We start from the raw sequence: 8,563 nt of genomic DNA on the forward strand, positions 1-8,563 counted from the left end.
AGGGGTGAGGACCATTGGGACACCTTCCTAGGATGCTGCTCTCATCCTGTTTCCTCTCCAAAATGCTTTTCTTCCTCAGATCCTTCTATGCACCTAGCAATGAGCAAGGAAGGCCTCATGGGAATTTCTTAATTTAATTTCTTTCATCGGGTATTGTCTTTCTGTTGTTATATCCATTTGCAAGATAGGGACATTATGGCTCAAGAGATTTTTGTAGCTGATTATGGTGGTGTGTGCTTGTAATCCGGCATCTTGGAGGACTGAGGCAGGAGTTGTAAGTTGGAGGCCGACCTCAGCAACTTAGTCCTCAGCAACTCAGTGAGACCCTGTCTCTAAAATAAAATACAAAAAAAAAAAAAAAGATTCTGTAAATTGCCGAAAGCAACATAGCTGGGAAAGGGCCCAGCTGGGCAGCCTCCCAGATTGCCTACCTCCTCCCACTATGCTATGCCATATCTACCAAAACCCAGGAGTTGACTGTCTACCCTCAGAATAAAATGAACAAAGAAATGTACATAGGCCTTTAGCACAGTCTGTACACTCTTTTCTTTGGAGACTCACTTTTTTTCCCTTTGTTAATTGACAAAAAAATTGTATATATTTATGGTGTGCAACATGTGGTTTGATGTATGTATACAGTGTAGAATTATTTAACACGCGTTGCCTCATGCACTTGTTTTTGAGAACACTTAAAACCTACTCTCTTAGCAATTTTCCAAGTATATAGCCTATTGTTATTAAGAGTTGGCTTTAAAAAAAAAAGTTGAGTGATTCTTTGTAAAGACCAGGGACTTAAGTTTCGATCATTTCTATACTCCCTAGAGAGTAGGAGAAAACTTTTTCTGACACCAGCTCTGAAGAGTCATGGTTCCATGTGGGGTATGATTGTCTGTCATCCCCCTGCGTCCAGAGGACCTTCTGGGGATTGGGCTAGCTTTTCACAGCCTGAGAGGTTTTCAGTGTTCTGAGAAGGGGTTCCCACTGTTGGTCTCCTGCTGGGTTTCCCTGGGGCCCTCTGTTCACCTGTGATCCCTGTGGAAGGGAGGAGTTGGCAAAGACCCCTGTGGTGATTTCTAAAGCATCACCTCCAGGAAGATGGAAAGCCCTGATGGGCATCTGTCCATATGCATGTGATCTGCATGTCACGTGGCCCTGTCAGGCATTTTCGTATACAAGCCAGATATCCATGGCAGGATCCATGGTGAGGTGTTAAGGTTCTGTTATTCTGGTGTTTGAAGCTGTCAGATCTTGATTTCTTATTCCACCTCACCCACCCGCTCCAGTCAGCTCAGATTCCCTACACCAAGAGTCTGGAGAGAAGAGTTGGGAAGAGACTCTCCAGATGGTCTTCTGGGGTCACCCAGCTCCCTCACAATTTTGGTGCCAACTGCTTCCGGAAACATGACTCTCGCTCTCTTATTTCACTCCCTCTGTCAAACCTCTGCAAAGCCTTCCCTGAGCCTTGCCTCGCAGGCGGTCTTTGTGAAGTCGCCGTCAGGGCTCAGATGCCTGTACAGCAAGGGACATGCTTGGTACCCGCACCATGGCAGCCGGGAGTAGGGGCAAGGCAGGGCGTCCCATGGTCAGGGGATGGGGTGACTCAGGGAAGCTGAGCCACAGGCCCAGGCCCCAGGAGTCCAGCTCTTAAAGACAGTTCATGGGCCTGTTAAAAATGTGGCAAGTCATGTGTGCAGGGGAAAGCTCAACACCCAGTTTCATACAACAATCCAGATGGGGATTTGTTGTCTCTTCTATTTTTTTTTTTTTTTATTAGTGGGGTTTTACGTCGGAGTCATAGAATCAACAAGAATAACTCAATGCTGAGTGACAGAAAATTAAAGTTTAGCCTGAGAAATGTCTCCAGCTAATAATGTCAGGCATACTAAAAACCCCTTTCCCTGAGGCTCACTCCTCACCTTGTCCCCAGTTCCTACACCTCCTCAGTTACCTTCCCTGTACACCCCCACCTACAGGCATGGCAACTGCAGAATCATCAGCTATTTTGTATAACAATCTGCACTCCCCCCTGCCCCCCCGTGGCCCCAAGCCCAAAGATGGGCCAACCAGAGCCCATCCCAGAGATGTTCAGACTTGGGAACTACATCTTTGACATGGCTTTTCCATGGTAACCGTAGCAGGCACTGTCAATGCCCAGCACATCACTGCTTACTGTTACGGCCTCAGAGTGGGACATCCATCTACGCATGTGTCATGTGATAAACTTCCCGTGGTGGATTCTCTTTTGCAATCTATTGATCAGTGGGTTCTCCAGATGGTTAAGGTGCCATTGATAATCTGATGTGCGGGCTGCTTTTCCACTTAAAAAAAATTTTTTTTTGACCAGGGATTGAACTCGGGGGCACTCAACCACTGAGCCACGTCCCCAGCCCTATTTTGTATTTTATTTAGAGACAGGGTCTGACTGAGTTGCTTAGCACCTTACTGTTGCTGAGGCTGGCTTTGAACTCACAATCCTCCTGCCTCAGCCTCCCCAGCCACTGGGATAATAGGTGTGTGCCTGGCTTCTATTTAAATCTTGTTCTGTTAAAAGCCCAAAAGATCAAGAACAGTTTAATGATTTTCTTCATTAGGTTTCACGTAGCTTCTTTCAGAGCAGTCATTCTTTATTTTGAAGCAAAGGATCCCTTTCAATGCTGTAACTCCCTCCTTAACCTCCAGAATCATTCCTGGTGTTTCAAGCTTCAGAGTGGCCCTTTTTAGACCAGACCCGTGAGCCAAGCCTTAGCTAACTTAAGAAAAATTGCTCAAGCTAGGAGTTGGGTAAACCTAGAATAAGCTGTCTTTTTATTTATTTATTTATTTTTAAAAAATAGATTCTAATATAGAACTATATTTAGCTTTTTTGTGTGCCTCATCTAGAAGATTGTAAGCTCTTGAGGGGGAAGAAATGGGTGCTAAGCATCTTTGTATCCCTGGGTTTAGTACCTTGACACTCAGTCAATATTCAATAAATACAATTTTGATACATAAGTGAATTCTTCAATTATCCCTCCTATATTAAATATAAAATTAATGAGTTAAACATCTTGAATCAGATAGATAATCCTGCTAGGATACATTCAAGGTGCACCACCACATATTAGAATGGTTTTGTAATACACCCCAATGTTAATAAAATTCCTCAAAGCTAATAGGCATTTTTCTTTTCCAACACATCCAACTGCTAGCACTTTCTAAATATGTATCCTATATAGAAAAAATGTCCTGCCCTCCCTGTCCAGTATTGTTTAACCCTTTGATGGAATAAGGAAGCAGAAATGAAATCCGTTCAAGGGAGTGGGAAAGGTACACCTGGAATGGCCAGAGGGTTGAGAGAGCCCTCCTCACCCACCCACCACAATCAGAAAGCAGGGGTCACGATCATGAACAAGAAAGAATGCAAAGGAAGTGGATACAGAAAAGTCCTGCAGGTAGCAGGGCTGTTAGACTTGTGAGTAGGAACAGAGAGACCCTGAGAGTCTGTGGGGAGATCTAGCAACTCAAGGGGTAGTCTGAACCCAAAAGCCTGGGACCCAGGGGTCCTCCAGCCCCTTCCACCCCTTCTTGCTGCGCCCACAATAGGCCAGGTCTCCAATGGGAAGTCCTCATGTGGCCTTCAGCCTTTCTGTATAGTGAGTGAAGGCAATTCACTCTCAAGAGGAACACAGGGACAGGGACACAGAAATTCCAACCACTTTGTAAGAGAGGAAGCAATAGGGTCCAAGAAAGAGAAAAAACTGTGCTGTTTTCACCTTGACTGTCCTCCAGCTGGTGACCTTCATGAAGGGCAAACACACAGAGATGGACATAGGGGATTCTGAGAAAAGAAGCACCCTTTTCCCAAGCACACAGGTGGGGACAATCTTCTGCTACCCATTACCTCAAGTGTCCCCAACTCTATTCCACATGAGAACAGGTGTCATTGCCAAGCACATCTTCTGTTCTGGTCACCAGCATCTGTTCTACCCTCTTCTGGTGACAGCACCCTGGTTTTCCTTGGAGAACCCATCCTTCCCCCACTCCAAGTCCTTGGGACCCCAAATCCTGCTCCAAAAAGAGGACAAAAGCCCCTGTATTGGGCAAACAGTGCGTTCCATCTTCCTGGCCACAGTGTTGATTTAAAGAAAGGACAGTTCAGTCCAGGAGAGGTGACTGGACTGGAGAAAAGAAGCACCCTTTTCCCATAGGGTGAGCCAGAGACCTGCGGAAATGAGGGGCATCACATGGGGAGTTGGTACCTGAGAATGAAACCAACATGAGGTGGGGGGAGAAGGGGAGAGACAGCCAACCTTCATTTAGTTGAATAAGAAATGCCCTATCCTGGGCTGGGGATAAAGCTCAGCTGGTAGAGTGCTTACCTCGTATGTACAAGGTCCTGGGTTCAATCCCCAGCACCACCACCAACAACAACAACAACAAAAAAAACTCCTGTTTTTATGCTGGGTCAAGGTGTTGTTTTTTAATGTTTTGCTTTATTTGTAGATGGCCACAATGATCTTATTCTACTTATTTTTATGTGGTGCTGAGGATTGAAACCAGGGCCTCAAACACGCCAGGCAAGTGCTCTACCATTGAGCTACAGCGCCAGCCCAAGTTGTTTTTTTTTTTTTTTTTTTGAAAGCTTACAATTAAAAGAGCCTCCAGATGAATACACCTGCTAAAAATCCCTCCCCCCTCATTAGAAAAGGGGACCCAAGGAAGAGACAGTTCTGTGCCACTGAGTCACTGGTGCTGACTTTAAAGGGCTCCCTTCCTCGCCCTTCCTTTCTCCTCTGAGAACCTCATACCTTTGGGGCCATTTTTAGGTTTTTTTTTTTTTTCTATTTTATAGAAATGTATAGCAATTAAGAGACGTGAAATGCCTTATCTTCAAGCCCAGGAAAGCGGCTCCTGCTGCAGCTATAGTTAAAGCCCGGCAGCAAGTTGTTTTGGTGTATGTCTTGCTGTTATGTAATAAACATGCTGTTGAGGTCTGGGAGCCCTGAATGCTGGTTGGAAGGAGGCAAACGGTGACTTCACAATGACAGTGCCCTGGAAACACTTTGTGGAGGACGGGGAGAAGATAATGTATTGTTCTGGGAGTGTTCAAAGAGTCATGTGTGGAGCAGATTTGAATTACTATGTAAATTCCCAAAGGAAACAGTAGGGGAGAAGATGGAAAAGGAGCAAGAAAGGAGGTTATGTATTAATGCGAGAGGAAAATGTCATCAACTACCAGATAAGAGCTGTTTTTAAGAGACCCAGGAGATGTGGACTGATCTATTGTAGAAAGGAGATTTTATTAGCTTTGTATGTTATATAACAAATTACCATAAACTTAGCTGCTTAAAATAACACACATTTATTCTCACCCAGTCCTGTAGGTCAGAAGTGCTGGTGTGGTGTGGCTGGGTTCTCTGAAGTCAAATGTCAGCCAGGCTGGGGACTCATCCAAAATACAGGGTCTTTTCTAAGTTCACATGGTTACCAGCAGAATTTAGTTGCTTCCGTTGTAGGACTGAGGTTCTCACTTTCTTGTTGGCTGTCACCCCCATTCCAACATTTCCTCACTATGTGGCTTTCTCACAGCACAGCTGTGAGCTCCTGTAAGACCCAATGCCTCTCATGCATCTAATCTCTTTGGCTTCTTTGATCTGTCACCTACTTTTAAAGAGTTTGACTGATCAGGTCAGGCCTACCTACCTCAAGGGATGAGATTGCACAGGGCATATGTACCCAGGGGCCAGAATCTTTTTTTTTTTTTTTGGTGAGGGGGTATCAGGGATGAAACCTAGAGGCATTTAACCACTGGACCACATCCCCAGCCCTTTTTAATGTATTTTTTTAGAGACAGGGTTTTGCTGAGTTGTTTAGGGCCTCACTAAATTGCTGAGGCTGGCTTTGAACTCACGATCCTCCTGAGCTACTGGGATTCCAGGTGTGCACCACTGCACCTGGCCTCAACCCTTTTTTATTTTGAGACAGGTTCTCACTAAGTTGCTTAGGGCCTTTATAAACTGCTGAGGATGGCCTCCAACGTGTAAACCTCTTGCCTCAGCCTCCCAAGTCACTGGGATTACAGGCATGCACCACCACATTCAGCTACCAAGGGGCAGGAATCTTCAGGAGCATCTTAGAATTCTAACAGTTATCAAACTTTTGTACAGAAACAGGGACCCCCCAAGCATGTAATTTTAACATATTGCATTATTAACTGGATGTTTGTGTCCCCCTCAAATCCTTATGTGGATGCCCTATCCCCACAAATGTAGTAGTATTTGAAGGGAGATTGAGGGAGGGTGAGTAATGGGGTTTCAATGAGGTCATGAGGGTGGGGTCCCCAAGATGAAATTAGTGTCCTTGTAAGAAGAGAAAGAGTGATCAGAGTGTCTTCCTCTCTCCATCAAGTGAGAATACAATAAAAAGATGGTCATTTGCAAGCCAGGGAAGAGGGCTGTCACCAGGAACCAAACCTACCAGCACCCTGATTCTTGAACTTCCCAACCTCCCAAATTGTGAGAAATCAAAATGTTTTATTTTTTATTTTTAGGTGTTACAGTCCTTTTTAAAATTTTTTTTGGTATTTTATATATGACAACAGAATGCATTACAATTCATATTACACGTGTAGAGTGCAATTTTTCAGCTCTCTGGTTGTCCACAAAGTAGAGTCACATCCTTCGTGTTTTCTTACATGTACTTAGGGTAATGATGACCATCGCATTCCACCATCTTTCCTACCCCTGTTCTCCCTCCTTCCCGTCTTTCCTCTTTTCCCCTTTGCCCTATCTAGAGTTCATTTAATCCTCCCATGCCCACCCCCAGCATATTATGGATCAGTCTTCTTTAAGCTGCCGGCCTATCTTCTGTTGCTGTAGCAGCCTGAGCTAAGACAAGCACAGTACTGAGGCCCGTTCATCTGCTCATCGTGAACTTCTGTGAAACAGGCTGTTGGAAGGTTGTGAACACACCCGGTATTTGGAGATTTCCAATGACTGTTCTTCCCTGATCGCTTCATTTGTTCATTCCTTTATCCTGCTGACCTCTCTGTGCTGGGCTTGTTCTCAAGGCCAGGGCTAGGCTGAGGCTAGCAAGATGGCCAGAACGCAGAATTTCAGGAGGAGCTCATCATCCCTGAGACTGATGCCTCCTGACATTCGGCACCTTCCAGGCATAGAGGAAATAAAAGATCATTTTTTTTTTCAAGAAGTCACTTTCTCAGAAGGCTAAGACAGGAGGATAAGAAGTTTGAGGCCAGTCTGAGCAAAACTTTTATTTTGTCTCAAAATAAAAAATTAAAAGGCCTGGGGATGTAGCTCAGTGTTAGAGCATCCCTGGATTCAATTCCCAGGATGGGGGTTGGGGGAGTCACCTTCTTAAGCACATACAGCTTAGGAGGTCAAAACCCAGCACACCCCTAGTTTTCAGAACCCCAATTGTCAACTTTATAGGAACACAAAGCTCAGTTTCCCCTGAGAAGTTCAGTTGAAACCAACTGGAAAAGCTAAGTGACCCTTCTAACTCTAATGATTTAAGGCTTAAGGTCCTCACTAACACTATTAAAATAAACCTTGACACGAATATAAATTCGATGCCACATTTCACTGAATCATAACTCGGATGATACCTTTGCTGCCTGTTTCATCAGATATTCATGCAGGTTTCTTGCTTTCCAAGGAGAAGCCCTTCCCAGGCATATCTTCACGCCACAAGGTACCTGCCTCTCGTTTTTCACTGTTTTCTCTATTTATTTGCCATTTTAGCACCAGCTGAGGTGCCCATGGAAAGAATTTCATGAATCATTCTCCCCTGAATTCACTCATGCTCCAGAGCGGAGCTAGGACCTCACTCACCCTCCCATTGGCTGGTCCAGGATTGCTCTTCTCCGTCCAGCAAGACCCTGGCTCTGTTCCCGTGTCTTGTTGATCCTCAGATGCAAAGGCCAGCTGAATTGCAGGACCCTAGCCCTAAAGCAGACCACTTCAAGGCCTCTTGGAAAGGAGACCACCTCAACTCAGATCTTTTGGTGAAAATTTCCATACTCGCTGTTCTCAGCTCACCCAGCGGAGTATGGAAATGGACCCCGTGAGAAAACAGCCCCGCTATATCCTTGTTCGGAGTGAACTCTCTTCAGTAACCAGGAACAGGTCTGAGTTAGATCTCCTGGGGTATTTCTGGGTGCTGAATGCTTACCCAGCAAGAATGTTAATAGCAATGAGCTGATGGCAGATATGCGTGACCAAAAATTCCCCAGCCTAAGCTACAGAAGGGACTGAGCCTGTTGGACCTCAGAGGGGCCCCAAGAATTGCCACCACCTAGATCTGATCTTCTAGACTTCTTGGCACAGAGCTATTGTGAGGGTGTTCCTCACCCCACCTCTAGCCTGGAGCAAGTCAGAGTTCCACTTGCAGCACTAGAAGGGGGAGGGTGTGGGCAGAAATGGAAGGAATGCAAACCATAGCTAACCTAAGTCAGATTTCCAGGCCTCCTGGAACCTGGGCTCGGCCTCACCCTCGAGGGATAATGAGAACAAGAAACTGGATCTTTGTATCCTGTTCTGAAGGATAATGCTCTGATTCAAGG

The 8,563-nt window shown here is 45.3% G+C and overlaps 1 long non-coding RNA gene across 1 annotated transcript; it reads right to left on the bottom strand.

Moving 5' to 3' along the window:
- Nucleotides 1-6,562: 6,562 nt before the first annotated feature.
- LOC125615170 lies at nt 6,563-8,315 on the bottom strand. The gene is made up of 2 exons (XR_007345717.1): nt 7,833-8,315; nt 6,563-7,143 (listed from the first exon to the last, which is right to left on the bottom strand). It is a non-coding gene; the product is annotated as an uncharacterized LOC125615170 (long non-coding RNA).
- Nucleotides 8,316-8,563: the final 248 nt, after the last annotated feature.

Source organism: Marmota marmota, unplaced genomic scaffold (genome assembly GCF_001458135.2).
Source record: "Marmota marmota marmota unplaced genomic scaffold, marMar, whole genome shotgun sequence".
Classification (NCBI taxonomy): Eukaryota; Metazoa; Chordata; class Mammalia; order Rodentia; family Sciuridae; genus Marmota; species Marmota marmota.